The sequence below is a fragment of the Cyrtonyx montezumae genome, unplaced genomic scaffold, assembly GCF_038088225.1.
Source record: "Cyrtonyx montezumae isolate F1298 unplaced genomic scaffold, pur_monq_1.0 scaffold_10, whole genome shotgun sequence".
Classification (NCBI taxonomy): Eukaryota; Metazoa; Chordata; class Aves; order Galliformes; family Odontophoridae; genus Cyrtonyx; species Cyrtonyx montezumae.
Genome location: NW_027071826.1, coordinates 31,708,137 through 31,729,116, shown reverse-complemented (window position 1 = coordinate 31,729,116; position 20,980 = coordinate 31,708,137). Strand labels below are relative to the sequence as shown.

The window sequence follows — 20,980 nt, the reverse complement described above, 5'->3', positions numbered from 1 at the left end:
AAACTAGTTTTAAAAAGGAAGCATTCATTAGGTTTGGGAGAATGTAACTGATTTCTTTTTTTCCCCATTTTCTTTTTTTTTTTCCTGATCTTACATGAACTGAGAATCACTAATATTGAGCTGACAATTCACAAAGTGACTGCTCATAAAGCTGCCTACTAAAGACCCATTTTTAAAAGATATTAAACTTCCCTTTAAAATCTTTTTTTTGTTGTTGTTGTTCATTCTATTATTTTATTAACATGCTTCCCCAAAACCTTTAGCCATATATATGAAGTCATGAAGAAATTACACGGGCAATATGTTCACTGACTCTCAAAGTATTTTACAGTTCCACTTAGATTATGTTTCCAGTTTTAAGAGCTTGCTATAGATATCATCTCAAAAGGGAATTCACTTGGATTATAGGCATAATTTCCCCATGTACAAGGCATGCTAACTATAAATATCAAACATATTTTGCTCTAGAGAACAAATTCATGTTTTTAAAACAAGGGAAATCAAACAAGTAATAACAATTTTTAATTGTCTGTGACCTAGTAAGGACAACTAGCATACTTCTCACCAGACATCATTCTTACTGATTGAAAAACCAGTAATTTCCCTGTAGACAAAAGCAGATCTTATCAAATGACAACTGAGTTCTGAAGAAGTCATAAATTTATAATAGTATGCAGTGACTTGATACTGTATGGGGTGGCAGAAAGGAATACATACGATGTCAATGAATTTCAATTTGCTTCTCAGTAGTTTAACATGTTACTTATGTCATCAACAACAAAAAGATGAAACAGTTAAGTGACACGCAGGCTCCCATGTGACAATGCAGAGCTCTTGACAGAAAATGAAGTTTCCAAGCAAGTCGCTTAGTGCCAGCGCCACAGCATCACCAACTCTCAAGTTATCAACAGAACTACATCTTCAAAAGAGTTACTCAAATATACAAAGGAAAGCAAATTAATGGGAAGACTTCAGACCTTGAAATGTAAGCAATTAGGAGCACATTTGCTGCAGTAACAAAGATATGGAAGGCCACCTAAGCAGCAGATGGCACTTTATCAGTGAAACAGAATTCCAGAATTTGTTCCAGAAATCAAAATAAACAGAGACACGACAGTTCAACCCTCATCTATGCACCTAATGAAAACAATAGATGTAGAAAATCAGATCCGCAGAAAGCAAAACTAAGAAAAGGCAATAAAGCATTGTTTTCCTATTTCAAAGTTAAAGTAATAAAGGATTGAGTTTAATAAGCATTTTAAAGCATTTCTGCAAGTATACTCAATAGAGCACTTACATCAGAAAGAAATACTACTTACACTGATAACTGACACGTATTTGAAAACACTTGACTGTCATATGTATCAAAAGAGGATACGATACGTTCAGTCAAGTGAATTATTGGTGTTTCAGAAGGAAAAAAGACATGTCAGAACGCCACAAACACTCCACAGATGAAGAAAATCCTATATTTCTTAACTAGACACAGTTTAATTGTGAAATCTGGAAATGTGGCTTACATGAAAACTAGCTAACCAAAGAATAAGTTGTCTCTAAATGCAGTACATCTCAGCAAATACCCTTCAGACTCTTGTATTACCTTATTCTAAGGTTAGGTGTTCAGAGCATCTCATCCCAGTAGATTTGTCAGATTCCACAGGAATAACACTTAGGGACATATGAAGACTAGAGCTATTTTAAAGTCATCTACGCAGAAACAGGACATTAACAATACTGAAAATCTTACAACTGTGGTAGAAACTTAAGAATAACAAAACTTTTATTATCGCTCTGAATTATTTTATATGCAAAGACTGTAGCATATATAAAACAGATGCATTGTCCACCAATTTAAGTTTTTCCTATTTTGCTGTTTATGCTTTCAACATCTGTTTCCAAATGTTTCGTATCCAGTGCCGAACAATGAAACAGCATTTCTTTTGCTCCATGTTAAGGACAACAAATTCAGGGAGTTAGCAGTAATGACCTGCACAGAGCTAGAAAATACTAGCACTAGAAAATACCAGATGAACTTCAGCAAAGACTGCAATGAGTTTACAAAGAGATGCAAGTGCAATCTCCCAGCAAGCTGTTAGGTGAAAGTCTGGCCTTCACAGCAAGACAGAAGCAGCAGCTTCAGGTTTTCTAAACCCACATACATACGTATCTATATATATACATGCATGCACACAAGATGCTGACTTGCCAGTCTGAAAGTGGTGAATACTGGTTTGCATTTCAGGTGCACTAGACATTTAATTCACAGTTCATTTACACTGCTGCAGTTCATGTGGCCACTGCTATCGGAGTCATTCATGGTAACCACACGATTCCCCCTTCAAACGTTTAGGGAGGAGAACTTCCACTGGAAGGGATTCATTTGCCTACAGCATCAGTTAGGACACCCTCTTTGTGGTTTTCTTAGTTGAGTCATCATTTGGAATAGGAAAGCAGTATATCCCAAAACCAGGGGCGTGTTCCTATGCATTACATACTCATTTTCCTAGGAAATTCATTTATTTATTACTATGGTTTAAACTGCAGTCTGCTACGTATGATAAACATTTCTACAATTATCAATTTTAAAGGAAACAGAAGAGAAAGAAAATAATTCAAATGAAGAAAAGTAAGATTAAAAAAGGTTGGTTTGACAAAAGCTTTGAGTCTCAGGTGGCCTCTCTGAAAAGAGGGTGAAAGCAGCTATTTGCAGACTATAGAATGCAGCAAAGTAAAACATTAACACATCCTCAAATAAGAAAGGAGCAAACTAAACAGGATATCTCAGGCTACTTCTCCTGATGCTCCAAACACTTGTGGTTCCCACCATGACAGGAGTCTGAATTCTCTGAGGCACCAGGCACAACTGCAGTATTGACAACACTTGGTCGTGCTTGCAGAGCTTTGACTACAGGATTGAAAACACTTCAGAGCTTGGGTCACATTCTTAATACAAACTATGCGTTCATCACCTATCAGTTCACCCGACAGACAAAAGCAAGTTTCTTTCTGCTTTATTCTAGTTCCTCATATCCAAAGAAATTATTTATAAAAAGGAGCTTTCTTCCCATTTTTTTTCTAAGTCTACATTACACTGACTTAAATTCATTCCTCTTTCTAGTTTCACTAAATTTACTGAAGTACAAATAAGAAGCAGAATGCTGCTTTCCTTTATACTTACAGAATAAAACAAACATTCAATAATAAATGATTGGTTTTCAAGGGCTCTGCAGGACACTGCAGTCTCTCACTTACACTGCCTATTTTCTCTTTCACAGCAGGGAAAGAAGGAAAATGCAATTATCTGAAATCTCATGCAATCTGATCAATTCAAGCATGTTCACTAGTACAGGCATTTCTGTCACAGGAGGGAAAATGGCTAAGTATCAGCAAAAACTGAAATTGCACAAGATTTTTCAGCGTCAGGCTGACTGTGTCACGCTAACCTTTAATCAGGAATCCAAAGAATATGGCTATTCAAAACTGTATCCTTTTGCTGTGCTGAGAACAAAACATGGATAATTTTACTAATCCCAGACTCCCAAAAAAAAAAAAAAAAGAAAAAGAAAAAGAGCATCACTAGCTGATTTTCCACATCTCTTCTACTTGACAAGCTAAGCAGAAAAAAATGTTGAACGAAGGCAAAATAAATTTGTAGCAGCAAATGCTGGATTCGGCAGACTTAGCAAGCAGCATAGGCTGATGTCAGGTCTAGAAAGTCTATAATAACTGAAGTTATAAAGTAAGACTATATTAAAGCCTCTTAGGATAAAGAAAGTCAACAGAAGTATTGTTTCTACTAATGCAGAGATAATTGGGATACTCCAGTATATTATCAAAAAATAAAGTTGCTTGCAGCTTGACGTATACTTTATTTGGTGTAACGAGAATCCCACATTACACGGCATGCCACCCCATGTGGCATGAGGTGCACATCTGCAGCAAGGAAATGAAGGTGTTTAACAAAATTATTTCTAGTTGCACAATATAGATATCAACACCTCTGAAGATATATGCCTACCACACACTGATCATACCACTATCAATCCCAACCCACTGATGGGAATTAACGCACAGAAAGCCAAGCAGGATTTTGGAAATTAACTTTGAAAAAAAAAAAAAGAGGAAAAAGCTTGTAAACCAAGTTCAAGGAAAAAACACAATGATCCAGACTTATAGGGAATGTCAGTTTGGAGATTAAATATTTATATGTTGTGATATTCGTAAGATCTTTTGAATAAGGTGCCTCATTTTGCTTTTTCTCACAGTGGTAGTACACTACATACTGACACCATATGAGGTGCTTGTAGCTCACAGAAAAAGGGACAAGCCTGAAAAAAGCATGTTATGTTGGAGCAAGTTGAAACGTAAGTAAGTAGGGACAGATATTTGCTACATGTGTGAAAACTAAATCTAAGATAAGCCCTCCTGCTTTTAACAAAGCATTCATAAAAGATGCAACCAAAGCAGCAATCAGGTTTTGTTTTTTGTTGTGTTTTTTTTTTAATGTAGCCTTTATAAAAGATTGGATTTGCAGATCTAATCAGAAAGGGATAAGGCAGGAGACTTTGCACTTAATTCCTGACACAAGAAACAAAACCAATTAAACAGCTTTCATGTGTGAATATACATTAAAGGCTGCTGTAGGATTTTGGCTTTAGTGGCTTGAATAACTGCACACTCAGCTTATGTCAGATTAAAACTAAATAATCTCAGGTGCAGAATCTTCCCTCCTGGCAATGAGGGAAGTGAGTGGCCCAAAGAGACTTGCTTGCCACTGATCTTTGTAATCCTACTGACGTCTTAAATGCAGAACAGAACACAGAGTTAAAAGTTTTCAAACTTGGGCTTACAGCAACAAGACAAATTCCAGTCATTTCCCATCTATGATCTTAGGTTAACAGTGCTGCTTAACCCTCAAACAATAACCAAAATATCAGACTGAAAAACAGGCATTCTCTTTCTGAAGTTAGCTGGACCATTCACAAATGTTGCTACATTCAGGAACTAATATTATCCCCAGGGTAGACGGTTTTTCCAAGGGAAAACTGAACTTAAAGAGACTTCTCTGTGAGTTTTAAGCCAGTAGGGAGGTGAAAAAAAGCATATATACAACATCCAAAATGGAATATGTTCCTGCAATATTAATCTGTTCATCTGTTTGCCTTGCACAAGCTTGACTCATTTACACTAAATATTAAAGATGACCATAAAATTATCATAATGGGTTTTGAACACGTCAGCATGTGCTAAGTACAAAACACCCCAACCTCTCTCCATAAAAAAAAAAAAAACCTAATTCAATAGACAATAAGAAAAAAAAAGGTATAATTGATTTAAAGCTATCAAAACCTGGCTTTTCAAAACTGCTCATGGATGTCGTCTGGAATACCTTTAACAACTACACTCACCCTACTACATAGCACTAGCTATTCTACACTTTTAATTCTAGTTAAACTTTGCTGATGACTCTTCTGGAAAAATGAAATTTCTGCTAAACTGTATAAAATGGGAAATACTTTAAAAGAAACCATTTTCTTTTTCCTTTTGGTTAAACAAAAGTATTGTTGCTCTGGGTCAGTCCCAGAGCAATTTGAAAAAGCACACAAGAAAAACCTTATAGAGAACTGGAAATTTGCAACTACATCTAAATACTCTGCTCATGAAAATTAGCCCATACTCAAAGAAAAAAATTGAGTTGCTATTTTATAGATAGAAATCAGGTACTTTCATCATAAGTCTATAAAGGTATATTTTCTCTTTTCTCCAATATTACTTGCATTGCACTAATATAATGGAATTTAGTCCATCTAATGAGAAGCAACACCAGAGATGCAGCACAGAAGTTACTTGCAGGTCAGGGAAAGTCACAGTGACAAAGTTAGTAACTTCATATTAACAACAATACACGTGCAGGGTTGTGCAGGGAATAAAAAGAGGATACTTATCAACAACTGTAGTACAATGTTATTTCTGTATTATCACTACCACTGAATGCACAAGCACTCATTCCTCAGCACCAGTGTGCTATAGATAAAACAAAATATTCCCATGATTTCCCAGTTCTGTATTCACTAAGAGACTGAGTAAGTTGACTTCAGGAATAAATATGTGCTGTAGTAGGATTCAAATCAGTGAGCTTACCAACACACATTATCTTTAAGATGCACTGAGTGTAAAATACACCTGCCATTCTATTTCCTTGCATTTTATTACTTGAAACCTAGACCAGGAATGCAAACTTTTTACTCAAAGATACATTTTCAACACAGTCCATTTCCAAGTAGGAGAAACGTAATACACCGCTCTCAGGATTTTCTATTTCTGCTGTGAAGTAGCTATCTCAGTTATCCCACCACACAATTTTTAGAGCATTGCAATCTTTTGCAAACAATCAGTAGCAGACTGTTAATTTCACTTCATTATCCAGCAATGAAATAGCAATTATGCCACAAAGAGTTAAGGAAAAATTAGAAAAACATGTTCGGTGTTAAGAACCTACAGATGTGCTGAAGTCTATCACTTTCATCTGGAAGAGATTCAAATTTTTGTAAAACCATATTCACAGCTTTTAAGCCACAAGTCAGAAACATTCTGAAGTGTCTTGAGTTGCTCTTTGCTGTACCAAGCAGGGTATCTAAATTATATAAAGCGGGAATTGAGTCACAAATCCAAGGTTTCATAAAAGTATACTCTGATCCTTTACAATGTCTACAAAGCATTAAAAAGTGACACCTTATGCATAAAGAGATGCAAGTCCAAATGAAGTTTTGATTCGGGTGGTGGTAGGGAAAGCATTAAAACACCAGCCTGAGAAACTTCAAGCCTGTGCCCTTTTCAAATAAGATAGACTGACAGGTTAACTTCCCATTGGTTTCTGTTTTGCTTTATTGCTGTTTTTGTTTTTTAAATCATCTCAAGCATACTGCCTAGCTTTTCCTTTACAAATATGAGGCTTGGAGAAAAAGACCAATAAATAAGCAAATGGAAAATGAAAAATCTACAGTGAAGTCCTAAGAAAATACTACCCTGCAAAAAAAGCACTGGAGAATAGTAGATCTCTCACGAAAGGCTGAAACTTTCTATCTCATTTTGGCAATATAAAAGAGCTCTTTTAAAATAACCATTAACTGGCAAACAGAGCAAGGAATATCTCCTCGCTGATCCAAGTCTCTCCTGATAGAGCTAGTGGAGACATTTCTAGTATAATACTCTGCTAGCCATGCCAGAACAAACGAGCAGCACACTTTATTGCTTATTTAAGTTTGCATGCCTCTTAAGTAATGTTACCTTTTATCAAAAAGGTGTAATTTGCAGCAATACCAAACTGCTACCAGTCCCAGGTGCACAATCAAGTAAGCAAAGGTCCACTGGTGTGGAATAAGAAGGACTCATGAAGCCCCACCAGGATCACCTGAGTGGCTGTTTGCTTTGGCTCATGTACTCACAAGCTGCACCTCTCTCCCTCATGCCATTGCCTCTCCTAGCTGGCAGCTATACCACACCCTGTATAAATAAGATTCAGCTGAGTCCCACTGCAGTTAAAACTTCTAGGGTGTTGATCTTTTTATTCCCTCCTGATAATTCCATATGTTGCATCTCTGGAAGATTTTTGCCATACCCTTTTCAGGCAGCTAAGGGTAAAAACAGATGAATTAGGAGATATTCTTCTATTCTGAGATAAAGCAATGAAACATCATGAGTAGGAGTTATAAACACCTGATAGTCCCTGAGCATACGCCCTGGGTGTGTCCATCACATCACTCAAGCCTGGCACTCCCTATGGCTGCAGTTTTGATCTAAAATTCAAGAGCAAAATCGTTGTGGTTGAACAGAAATGAAGCAACAGAGAGAGCAGTATTGCTTTTAATAGCAACACTCTTAGAACATCTTTGAATATGAGAAGGAGACGTATAAGTGGTACATAAGTCCTCCTAACGGTACTGAGAAAAGTTACCTCTGGTAACATGGTGGAACACGTATGGCAAACTCAAAACCAGACCTCATGTTAATCATTTTTGGCCACAATTTTCAACTAGCCAGAATTCTACTTAAGTCATACTCTGTCAGTCAGCACAGAACTTATTCACGGTAGATAAGCAAGATCGCATGCTCAAATGATCACTGAAATTATCTTGTTCTCTGAGACTGTCACACATTCCCAACTCCCTTCCTGTTGATGAGGAAAAGCAAAGAGGTGTGAGATGAATAAATACAACTGTTTTACAAATAAACCCAACTTGTAGATACCGAGTGTCTATATGCTAGTATTTTAATCTCATTTTAAAAGGAAAAGAAGTACCTTTCAAAATGCAGATCTTAACATGTTAAAAGATGACAGCTGTGGTCCTTCTAAGTCCTTTTGGATCAAAATACTTAGCTTTACATAAGAATTCTAATTAACTAACTACAAAAACACAGGTAGCAGGAATAATCAGACAGATTAGGAAAGCAATATCCCCAAAGACTTAGCTTGAAAACTCCATCAACCTCAGATTCTTTTCATTATCAGTACTACTGATTATTTTAACTCTGGTATCACTTTGGATTTTGTCCCCAGTTCTGAGACATCCTTCTCTCCTCCATTCAGTGGGGCTGACCTAAAAGCTGACCTAGCTTTGCTCATTCCCACATTACTTGGACTGTTCTACTGTATTAGTGCAGATTTCCTTCTACCTGCATTTCTGTATCCTTCTGAAGAAACCCCTACAAAACAGTCCTATTCCCATCTTTATTATTGCTCTGTTATATTCTTCATAAAAAATGGTGAATATGAACACGAACCTGCAGGAAGAAAGCAGAGGCTACAGACTCACAGGCAACAAAGTATGCCTTTCACCAAAAAAGAAACACATAGAAGTGACAATTCATTTACAAAAAGAGCTCCAGTGAGACCAGCTTCTAATGCATATGGACTAATTGGGTTCAAAGAAACAAAAGAAAAAGGAGTTACTTTGTATTTTGATCTTGAAATCCCTAAACACAATACAGCATTAGTTATTTGAACCGAAGACCTCACAAAACTGTCAGCTCAACAACTGATCCATTTACCAACCAACCACGTGTCTAAATTTTTGAGCGTTTGAACAATATTACCAAACTCTAGCCCCAAACGAACCATCTGTAGATCAAATATGGAGCCCACTCCTTAATAAAAAGGAGACAAAACAATTGGAAATGCAAATGTACAAACACAGCTTTTCATGAGATACACGGGCACACTGTATTATGAGGCAGCCCCTCAAACAAGGCCTTAACTTTTGATCTGCAGTAGCTTTCATTTTCACTTAAGAACCTGAAGATTTCTGAACATTTCCTAGGAAAAAACTTACACCAAAGTGGGAAAGTCAAGGCAGTAACTTTTTTTATTGTAAGGTGTATTTCATTTGAAAAGCAGATTAGAACACACTGAAACCAATGCATTTTCATACTGGGAAAAAAAAAAAAAACATTACTCATTTTGGCTTCAGTGGAACATTTGTCTCTAAGAAGGCAGACTATGAGAAGCCTTGACAGTATGAACCTCACTGAAAAGAAGACAGAATTGGCAGTTTGTGAATTGGTACATTAGGTTAGTGGCAGAAAGGACCTGGGAAAGAGGTACTTTAAGTATCAGAATTCCTGCTTTTCAGAAAAACACTAAGTATCAAATATACTACGTTATGAAATAACATTTAAAGATTAAATTACAAGCCAAAATCTTTAAAATTATTATCTACAAAATTACATTAACAGATGGGAACACAATGCCTAGTATTACGAGTTTAACATGCAATTAGAAAACAATAAAATTGAGATCACAGACATATTTTTGCAATACGTATTTTAAACAGAACTCTTCAGAGCTTTAGCTCAGTCACCTGTTAAAAACAGGCTCCAGAAGTGACTTACAGGAATGATTAAACTTCACAGTAATTGACAGATGGCTTCTTTCATCTTGCGACTAAGCTTTCAATCTAGGCCTGCACACCCACCTCTGGTCACAGAGGTGATTGGTTTTCTTATTACTTACGTTTCAAAGCTCCATGCATTTCCTGAGCTGTGATTCTAACCCACCCCCCACCATAATACTGGCTAATAGTTCCCTAGAAATACCAACATAAAATCTACTGCCAAATTAAATATTGTTCTCCAGCTTAGCAGCTTCCTCTCCCTTGGAACTCATCCTGGCTATTACAGCTGACACTGTTGCATTTAGACAGCTCTGAAAGCTGGGCAGGCTTTGCTGCTCCCCTCTGCTGCAATGGAGGACAGGAGCAAGAGCTGCAGTGTTTGTGCTGGATGTGGCAATGTGAACAGATTCAGATAGGAGACTAACCATTATGTTAGGAATGGCTTTTTGGTGAGACAGTCTCAACCTGATCGTTGTACAAGTCACACATTTGGATGCCTATCAGATAGTAGCAGGATTCTGCAATTTATTCTAACAGACAACCCAAGATGGACAGGAAACATTCAAGCATAAGTATAACCCAAACTGATCTCAACAGATCCTCTCTGCCAGGACACAAAGAGGAAAATCAGTTGCTGGGAGTTCACAACCAGAATGGTATCATTTTCCACACACGCTCTCATACCTTTTATAAGTATCCAGGACAAAAACATAGCAACTTACTGTTGCTAAAGTGCTACTTGGTTTTTAAGCAAATTGAAACATACTACCACAAAATCAAGACAGAAAGAGGTTTTTCTTGTTTATGTTTATTGGTTTAAATAACAGACATTCCTGCCCCTCAGCAGCTTCTAGATTACCAAATGATAGGAGCAGCCATTTAAGAAGTAGCAGCAGGGCATTAGGACAATGCTGCTTTCCAGGCAAGTACGTTTAGACCAAAGCTGAGGAAACTTCAAGAGAACAATTAGATACGTATTTCTGACAGGAATCTTAGTTCTGACTGTTACATCTCTTAATAAGGTAAGAGTTAAGTGTTAGTTAACAAACAGAGGGAAGAGTAGTAATAAAATGGCATGCCTATGAATAATAACAAACAGGTAGCCTAAAGTCTTGTATCATAACTACTGCATTTATCTTATCAGGAGTATGGACAATTTGAGGTCATAAAGAATGAAAAGTGTGCTTCAGAGCAAGCGGGAAAAGTGCTAAGCACAAATAATTCCTAACTTTGACGTTTCATTCCAAGATAATCAACTTCTTTAAATTCTGTCAAGTCTTTCCATCTTTTCATTGCAATACAGAGAAAACATCTGCTGTGACTGTTTCCAGCATTGAGAAAACCAATGAACTCTGAAGTTCTAGTCATAGCTACCTTCTCCACAGCTACAGCAGATACCAAGGTCTTTCAAACCTGAGTCTCAAAAAAAAAAAAAAAAAAACATGTACTGGAGAACCCTGGTGGACAGTTCTTCCAAAATAAATAATTCAGAAGCCTTCATTACTAAAACAGAAACCAAGTGCCAAAAAGAAAACAGAGCAGCTTGTTCTCTGGGCAGCACAGAAACACCTAGCACACACACCACAGGCTGCCTGGAGAGCCTGTAGGAACTCATCCTAGAAACAGCTGACACTCGTCTAGAAAAGGCCACGAGCAGCCTCGACTAACTTCAAAGTTCTTCCAGCTTCATGAGTGGCACTGAAGCACACGACCTCTAGTGGTCCCTTCAAATCACCCGGCATAAGAGTTTTCAATACCCATCTAACAGAAATATATTTCTAGCAAGCCATATCTTTCCCTGTATTAGCCAGCCTAGTAGTAAACTCTAATGTAACTACATGTCATCCAATAGATTGCCAGTCAATGCTTTAAAAGCACATCAAAAATTATGACAATTATGATTAGTTACTACTCTTATAATATTCACAATGGATTTTCATAGTTTACACTTATCACATTGCTAACAGATATTTTCTGTTAGACAGAAGCAGTACATGAGAGGCCAGGGAAGTATTAGTTCTGAACTAACTAACACAAAACATTAGACAAGAGATGAACAGACAAGAAACAAATCTAGATCCAAGATCTCTCACTTTCATGGTCAAGTCTTGATTGTTATCATAGCTAATTAGAAAAGCAACCATTTCTAATTTAATTTCACCTTTATTATTATTTTTTTAATCAATGAAGCATGCATGTTGTAACATGCAAAAAAAAAAAGAACAAAATTATGGAAATGTAAGTTATGTATTTAAGTTGTGTGCTAAATGTGTGTGCTTTCCTTGAATGTCAAACCTAACACTATTTCAAGACACAGCTATGAATAAACCTGTTTGTGCTCTGAGGTGTCACGTTTACTATGAACGTATACTTCAGCTTTCTTCTATGCAAAGTTGCATTTAAACTGCAAATCCATGGGAGAAGGTCATCCTTGAAAGAAAAGATGTTCTTTCAGTACTTCCTCTTAGGTTGGATCAATGTAGCTGCTAGCAGACCATTAGGCCTTAGAGCAGAAGAGAGCTAACCAGTTTGCTTCTCTGCTCCTACAAACAGGAAGAAACAGTATCCATGTTCCAGCTTGCCTAAGTTTCTTCCAAGCAGTTAAAATTTTAATTCTAATGTAGAGCTACTGAGAAGGTCCAAGTGGTGCCGTAGAAAAGCTGTATCATTACATAAAGCTGTATCTTTATAAGCACCTGGCCTTTCTTTTTTACCAATAAATATCTAGCCTCTAACAACTATTGCATGAATGAAGCCTGTACCAATATATCTCTATCTCAGTAGCTGCATGCTTCATGAGAAGCTTTGATTTCATATACATATATGAATATATATATTCATACATATGAATCCAATGTCTATATCTATATATCTCTGAATACATATTCATTTATATTAATCTTTTTCCCCTCCTACACTCAGAATCAAAGGTGTATACACTAGAACAGCACACATCCAGAGACAGTTCTGTAAGGTTTTCAAAGAAGGCATAATTATCTTGACCTCTAAAGAGGGAGCAACAAAGAAGTCACATGAGATTTTGAAGAATATCAACTCCTAAGAATTCTAAAAGGATAACTATAATGTTATTTCTTTAAGTGGGAAGGGAAGATTAGAAGTGAGTCAAGATTGACATAATAAAGGCCTCAAAAGAACAATCATTTCAGAAGTGAGAAGGTACATAGGGGATTTTGGAGATAATCTAAGAAGTAACATTCCCCCAGCTGTGATTCCCAACACATTAGCTCACAGAATATCTTTTTATTTCTAGTGCCTCTTCACAGCAGATAGCCTGGGGAGCTCAGCTCTTTAGAAAGCAGAACTAAAGAGCACTCTACCAGGGGTCCTCCTGAATGACATAGCCAACCTAAAGCACAAATTCATAGCATAATTGATGCTTCCAGCTAACAGGAGCTCTAAGTTTCACCTTCCATTTCACATATCATCAGTTGGCAGTGTGTGACTACTACCTCTCTCACCTTCGAAGGTGAAACATTTCTGGCCTGAAAGATGGGCACTTATTTATTTTAAAAGTACTTGCAGAGACTCACAGGAAAAAGTTTATAATATGCTTTAAAAAGTGTGATATTGCTTCCTCTGAGCGCTGAATTAATAAGGCAAGCTCTCCTTTTAAACATTTATGCTGCTAGTTTCCTACTTCAAATGAATCAGTGAAAACAGTGAATATCTTATATGAAATATGATAAATTAATTTCACTAAATTCTTGTTTCCATAGGTATGAGAGAAAAATGCATTAAACAGCCATTTCATTCAGCATTTCCACCTTCACACTGACCATTAGTGCACAGAATAGAAAGAGCAAGGATAACGTGTTACTTGTGAAGAATCTTTTTATGTAGCTCTGGTTCAAGGAGGGATTTCATTCATTCATTCTATTTTCAAAATCCATGAAACAGGGCTGAAGTTTCAGCTAATCTCATTTCTTTCAGATGTCAGTTCAGAAAGAAGAGGAAAGATTTGCTTTCAACTTTGAGCGGCTTAGCTTGTAGGTCCCTCTGCAAGAGAGGCTTGTCCATTATTCAGATCCATCCACTCACAATTAAGTGCCCAAATCTCCCTCAATGGGCCAATGAAACGCAAGAAATTCGTTATATAATTAAATTGGTCAGTTCTTGAAGGGAGAATGTGGGCACGCACAACTACAACACATCATGATTCTCTCTCCAAGTAAGTTAAAAAATCCCATGGAGACTTTTGCCACCTGACTAAAGGCAGTTTGTCTTTAGAAAGTCTTTAGACAGTTAGATGATAAATTAATGCTTTGAGGTTGCATACCATGCAAATTTAAAAAACAAACAAAAAAACAGTTATATCTGAATAGTTACAGAACAATTACCGACTGCACACATCACACTTGGGGACAGGGTGGAGCATGAAGTGTTAAATTTTATTCCAAAACAGTACTTAGATTTCAGGAATAAAAGCATCAAAACATTCCTCAAGGGACATAAAAATTTCCCTTGATTGTGATTTTCAAGCATATATAGTAAGAATTAAGCACTTAAATATTTCTATTAGCATAGCACATAACAAATTAAACCACGAACAAAGCCTACTTCATTAGATGCAGCAAAAACAAAGGCAGCTCCTGAGATAATTACCTAAACTACTCACTGTACTATGAGCATTAGGCCATTAATACTGAAACTGCGTTGTCTCAGCCTGAGGGAAAGATGTCATATAGTTAAGGATGCACATTTGCTATTGTGCAATGCCCTGTTTGGATTTCTTCTTTCTCTCTGATCTTCACTAACTGTGTCAAGTTGTCCTCCAGTATGCAGCATTCAAATCTCCACATTCCAGCTGATTCAAGTGGCTGCAGCCACAGCCAGACCCTTTGCCTCCCTAGTAGCATGTATCTGAGCTAGAAAAGTCTTAGTATTAGGTAAAGTACTGCAGGCAGACAGAAAAAAGCTCTCAAGCACCACCATCTGCATGGACCATGCTCCAGGACACAGTCATCCTCTGCCGATCTCTATTTCCCTTTGAGGGCAACCCCTGGCTAAAAAACTACAAATACTTTTAACATGGAAGTCATTAACGTCTCCTGATGACACCTTAAGTTAACTGGAAGATCAACCCAGGACCATTACGAGGGCTAACACCACACATCTTAATGCTGCCTGACAGTGAACTTCTTCAAAGCTAACACTTCCCCAAAAAAGAACATATCCAGAAGGACTGCAGTACATTCAATCCATCCAACAATTCCCTAAATGTGACAGCAATTGTTTCCACGTATATGAAGTAAAAAAGAAAGGGAAAATAATTTAAAAGCTGATGTGCTGCTTCTTGGTTGAAAAGCATCACACTCAAGTAGCAAACTCCTTCTAAACTCCCCAGTAACACAGATGTCACTACATATTTTAGTATATGCAAATATCTCACCTCCAGAGGGTTACAACAGATTCTCTAATTAAGCTCTGTTGTAGTATTCAAAATTTGAACCCATTTCCAAGGAAAAAAAGGAAGCTATTCTTTCAAGATCCACCCAATTAGAAATACTTTTTCTTTTGTTGTTTTTCCCTTAGAAAGTTAAAAAAAAAAAAGAGATTATTTCCCAAAAACTACTAGCGTACAATTTCTCATCAAGATCTCCTCAGTGCATTTCTATTATTCCAACTATTTTTATCTTTCTCCCCAGAAATAAGGGTACAGCAGAGTAGCTCTAAAAAGCAAAATATTGATTATGACCACCATTCACAATGATTAACTGTCAGGAGAACGTTTAAAGAATTAGTTCTGCAAATACATGAAAAACACTCTTTTAAGCCAAATACTCTGAGTATTTACAACCCCCTAAAATTATCCCAAGGGCTAAACTACTTTACTATATTAATTAGTAAAAAATCCCAGAGAATTAATTTTTAAGCAGGAATTACAAAGCACATTTTTCCCTCTGCTGTAAGTAGCAGCTGTCCTATTTATCTTCTTACTCCACACTGTTAATGTTTATATACAAACTCCTGCAGGAGTAGGAGGAAAAAAAAAGGAAAAGAAAACCTATGTCCTTCAATACCTTAAAGATAACCATCAGAAAATAACCTTTAAAAAGAACTATAACTCATCATTTTGGGCCTATCCCTATAAACACTGTCAAGCTAATTCCATTTACTTTAGAGAAAGCCAGGATACCCTCTGGGAAAACTATAGATTAACCTATGCTTACAAAAAGATTTTTTCTTTGAACTTTTAAAGACCCATTTCACTTCTACAAAGACTTCCCCACCACCATCTCCCACACACAACCTCTGTAAGGTTCTATTGCCTGGCAAATAAGACAAAAAAAAAGTACAGATGGCAAGCATTTGGCCAAGTGACAGCACATGAAACAGCAGGCAGAGTAACTGGGAAATGTTCTAATAGTTATACTGATGTGATGCAGTTTTCACAGCCAGCTCCAGAGTTCTGCAAAATACTATTCTGGTGATGGGGCCATTAAGCCTGGTGGCATTTCATCAAAATTATGGCAATATATGTATATGAGAATGAATTTATTGTGTATATATACAAACAAAACTAAGAAGGTTTAGCAATGTTCAGACATTTAAGGTATCAGATCATAAGTGATGCGAATAAGGGTCACAGTACACACAAGTTTTCAAACATTTGTAATGATATACTGCAATTCTCTCCCCTTGCAATGGCTTCAGCGCTCAGTCTTGCTACATTATTCTCCTGCAGAAGGCTTTCAAAAACCAAATTGAATGAAATTTAAAAAGCTAAATCTCATTAACTCCTCCTAAACAAATTAAGTTTGATTAATTCAAGCCATATAGTTCACATAAGCCATAAACTTATTTCCCCTCCACCTTGCCTCTTCCTGGGTTACCCTTCTAATGGTTTAGTTGGCTTGTGCGGTGCAGTTGGACCCAATTAGAGTTGTGAGAAGGGAAAAATAAAGAAAGATGGAGTATTGAGAAGTAATTACACAGGGCTTTTAAAATTCTTTCATAAGAATTTGTTGCTTTCTAGTACTAAAAATCCTCAATAGATCTTCTTCCAAGAAAATCTTCCAAGAAAATAGAAAATATATAGGAAACATAGATAATATACTCTCTGGTATCACTTACAGTTTAACCCTGCAAAATCCATAAATAAAAAGGGAACCAACAGATGCAATGCTGACATGTAAGATTAAAGAAGAAAAGCCACACATTCTATAAAAAAGCAAGTAGCAGTGGTTTTCAAAGCAGAAAGTTAAAACTGCATAAGCCAATCTATCTTGGTTTTTTGTTTTGTTTTTTTGTTTTGTTTTTTTTTTCAGTAGGTCATCTTTGAAACTGGAAAATATTTGACTTACTTTCAAAGCGCTCAACTGCAGTATTTCCAAGTCTCCGTTGCATCACAGGTTCTTGTTTTGACACACACTTCAACAGAGTAGCACTCGGGACTCTGAGTTTAAAAAAAATAAAACTTCTTAGATAATACTAGCATTACCTTTCAATTTCATAAAAGTGAGAATGATTACAGGTGAGAAGCAAAAAGAAAAATCACTGCCTAAGACCACACAACTGCCACCAAGGTTTCTTGCCGAGAAAACACTAATCCTTCTTTGTTTGCTTGTAGCAAACAATTCATTTTGAAAAAGCTACTTTGCTAAGACGTTGCCTCAACACATCACTGGCAACCAAAGTGAAGTCTGTTGTGTTTATTAACAACTGATGCACACAGCACATTTTCCCCTACCACTTTATCAAATACATTGCTGACTTTGAATGTCATGAAGGGGACAAGGGCAAATATTACAAAGTTGCATTTACTTTAAGGTTGGTAAGACCATGAATGATTTTCATGTGTATTCTCTGTCCATCCTTCTTTTGCTGTGTAACCTAGAGTTATCCCATTAGAAATCAATTGATTCTTGTTTTTAGCATAGTGTAACATCTGCTGGATTTGAGCAAGAATGACTGCTAATTAATGAAACTCAACACTTATGGTACAGCATTCAAGAAAAGAAGAGCAAAGAAAAGAAAAGAAGCCAAAACTTACAACGTAAATGAATAGGTTAATTGTTTCAATTTCACATAAATTAATATTGTTGTAGTTTAAAAAAATAGGAAGAGTCTGGACAAAAGTAGAAAACCAACCTATTAAAATGGTTGGTGATAAACTTCCAGTCATCTCTTGGCCACCAGCCTCCAAACTCCGACATCAGTGAAACTGTACAATGACTTGAAATAGGAGTTCGTAATTACTATTGGTCTCTGTGTACAACAATTCCAACACATCCACCAAATCTTTCATCAGAAATGGACATCTTTCATTTACTGTAATTACTATAAATATTGCCCTGCCACTGACCAGAATTTCCTTACTGCAGAAAACCCTGTATATTTTCACAACAGAGCGTTCTCTGCTTTTCTGTTCTCCCACACAAATACTGAGTTCATTACAGCTGAAAGTATTGATTGTTAAGAAAAAGCAGTCAATGTTCTACTGCAATGAAGAATAAGTATTATGAGTTAAAATGCGAACCTGGAATCTTTTTTCACCAACATTTCAAAGAAGTGTATAACCCTTCCTCAATCTGTTAAACATGTTCGCAGTAAGAACTATAGCACAGCAGAAACAGCAGGTCTCAGAACACTATTACTTGCAAAAATGGACAGGTTTTAAGGCAGGCTTGGAGCTCATTCAAGAGCAAAAACTGCTGCAGCTGCCACATTGTCACAGTCCAAAAGGAAACGATCGTGAACACCGAGCTTCCTTCAGAGCAGTTCATGCCGTACCTTTACATTCCTCACTCACCTCCCCCCTCCATCATACTCTCCTCTCCTTTGTAACATCTGCCACTTATTTTCTGCAGTTACTTGAAAATTCTTGTTTTCCCACTCTGACTCTCCATACTAAGATAGATATTCCACATTCCGTGTTTTGAAATGTATATACATCATACAAGTGGAAAGATGTCTTATTTCTCATAGTACAAAACTCTGCAGAAGCATTGCCAGATACAGATAAAATGGAGCTGTATCCTCTGAAAAAAAAGTATACTGGTATTGCTTCCAGTTTAACTTCTTTTGCATGCTAAATTTAAATTTTAAGCAACTTTGAGTGAGATTAAAAGTCTCAAAAGCAAGAATAAGCAAACCTAAAAGTCCTGAAACAAAATCTATTTCTATACATGAACATAATATCGATCCTATAATTTAGATCTTTTTAAAAAACAAATCATGTGGCCAAAACATAATCTACAACTGTCTACTGGCTTCCACAACACATCCTTAGATTACAGGGTGTCAGCTCTTACCCAAATTCCCTCTGCCAACCTGTCTGTGACAGAGTGCTTCTGCAGCTTTAGAGACAATACCAGAAGGCACTTCACTTCAGACAAAGCATATTTTTCATGCATTCAGGAAAACGATGGGAGGTGATTATGTTAAATGCTCGTTGGCCATGTCCATCCTGCTGGCAAACCACGTGTGATTTCTCTGACAGGCTTCTTGCCCAGAAAAGCCGTGCTACACTGTATCTGAGTGAGGAAATCTCAAACTTTCCACTGGCTTCAGCCACCAGCATGCTACTTGCGCCTCCTGGGATCCTGGTTTATAAATCAAATGACTGTAAATAAAAGCTACACTGTGGAGAACGGATGCAACAAGACTGGAGTACACACAGGCCCGTTGCCTGCCTGCACAGAAATGGGCCTGTGAGCCTTGCAGAGCAGCACATCTCAGTGAAGCAGTAAAAGGAAATGCACTGCAGGCTCCCCTGCAGGGCCATAAGCTTTCTGAAAAGCGCTGCTGGACATCCAGAAGAATTTCATGTTTGGACAACCCTTAACTAACCACATCCCTGCACAAGAAGCTGCCATGCTTCCATGCGGCCCTTTTGCTGCAGCCCACCCCCTCTCAAACCCCAGCCCAGCTGCCACAGGAGCCCCCAAGGACAAACCTGCTTAGGAGCTCCCTTTCCATCACAAAAACCTGGGCCCACATTATATACAGGCTGCAGCAACCTTGTGACTAAAAATTTCCAATCAAAAGGTTACCATGCAAAATGAAGAGCAGAAAATTAGGAAAATCAGTTTCTGAGGCTCAAAACCAATACCCACTCAATCTCAAACTTAAGAGGGGCAGAGTGTGACTCTGATGTTGACAGAAGCAAAAATCATTCAGAAGCAGTAATCATTCAAGTATCATACAGCTAAATTAGCCAAAACTGCAGACAGATGCCCTTCACTCCCACCCCCCCCCCCCCCCACCCAGCTCATTCCCTTTCTTTTTTTTATTAAGATAGAAAAATGCTTCTTCCTTGGTTGTTGGGGTTTTTTATAAAATTGATTTGGAGGAGATAAAGACCAGGGGAAAGTGGTAGAGAAAAATCCTGTTTAAATGTAAAGACAGTGTTTGAAAAAGAACAAAGCCTGAAGTTTTCACAATGCTGCAAGAATTACGCTGCCAGTCTGTCTCCTCCTACCCACTATTATTATGTGTGATATAATCACATACTGCATACAGTCGTTAATCAAAAGCGTCTCAAAGCTTTTCACAAACATCTAGTTAGGCCTTATAAAAGAAACAGTCGCTTCCATCTCTGCAAACAAAGGAATGTGCAGACAGGGACCTGATCCAGACACTGCTCCTGTCTCAAGTAGAACCCAGGTGTCTGTATCCCAGTGCAGTGCACTCACCTGGATGCTCCCAGTCTCCCTCAGAGCTCCACAATTGTTCACTACACAAACACAGAGCTAAGTGCAGTTACACCACTTTATTTAGAAGACCGATCTGGCTGCGGAGTAACCACTCTTACAACAAGCTGCAGGGCTTTCTTTGTACTAGGACCAAAGCACAATATTCAAAGCGCTTTAATTACATGCAGAGAGCAGTGCCTAAAAGCAGTCCAGCTAAAACAAGCTCTTGAACCCAGGAATACACACGATTTGTAGAAGCTGAAAATGCTGAAAGGGATATTAACTTCATTTTAAAGAGAAGATTTCATTGTCCATCCCTCTCCTGAAAGCATGAAGGAATGAAAATATACCGCTAAAAACATAAAGCCAGGCAGGCTTCAATTCAACAATACTCTGATGAATATTTATCAATTAACACTACATAAAATGAAT

At 37.3% G+C, this 20,980-nt stretch overlaps 1 protein-coding gene across 6 annotated transcripts in view; it reads right to left on the bottom strand.

Annotated features, from left to right (window-relative positions):
* The window catches only part of SIPA1L1 (signal induced proliferation associated 1 like 1), a 198,792-nt gene that overhangs the window by 141,155 nt on the left and 36,657 nt on the right, over window positions 1-20,980 (bottom strand). For all 6 annotated transcript variants that reach the window (XM_065754733.1, XM_065754732.1, XM_065754728.1 and 3 more), the window contains exon 2: window positions 17,216-17,307. The gene's annotated coding sequence lies outside the window, so the exon portion shown is untranslated. The remainder of the gene's footprint in view (window positions 1-17,215; window positions 17,308-20,980) is intronic.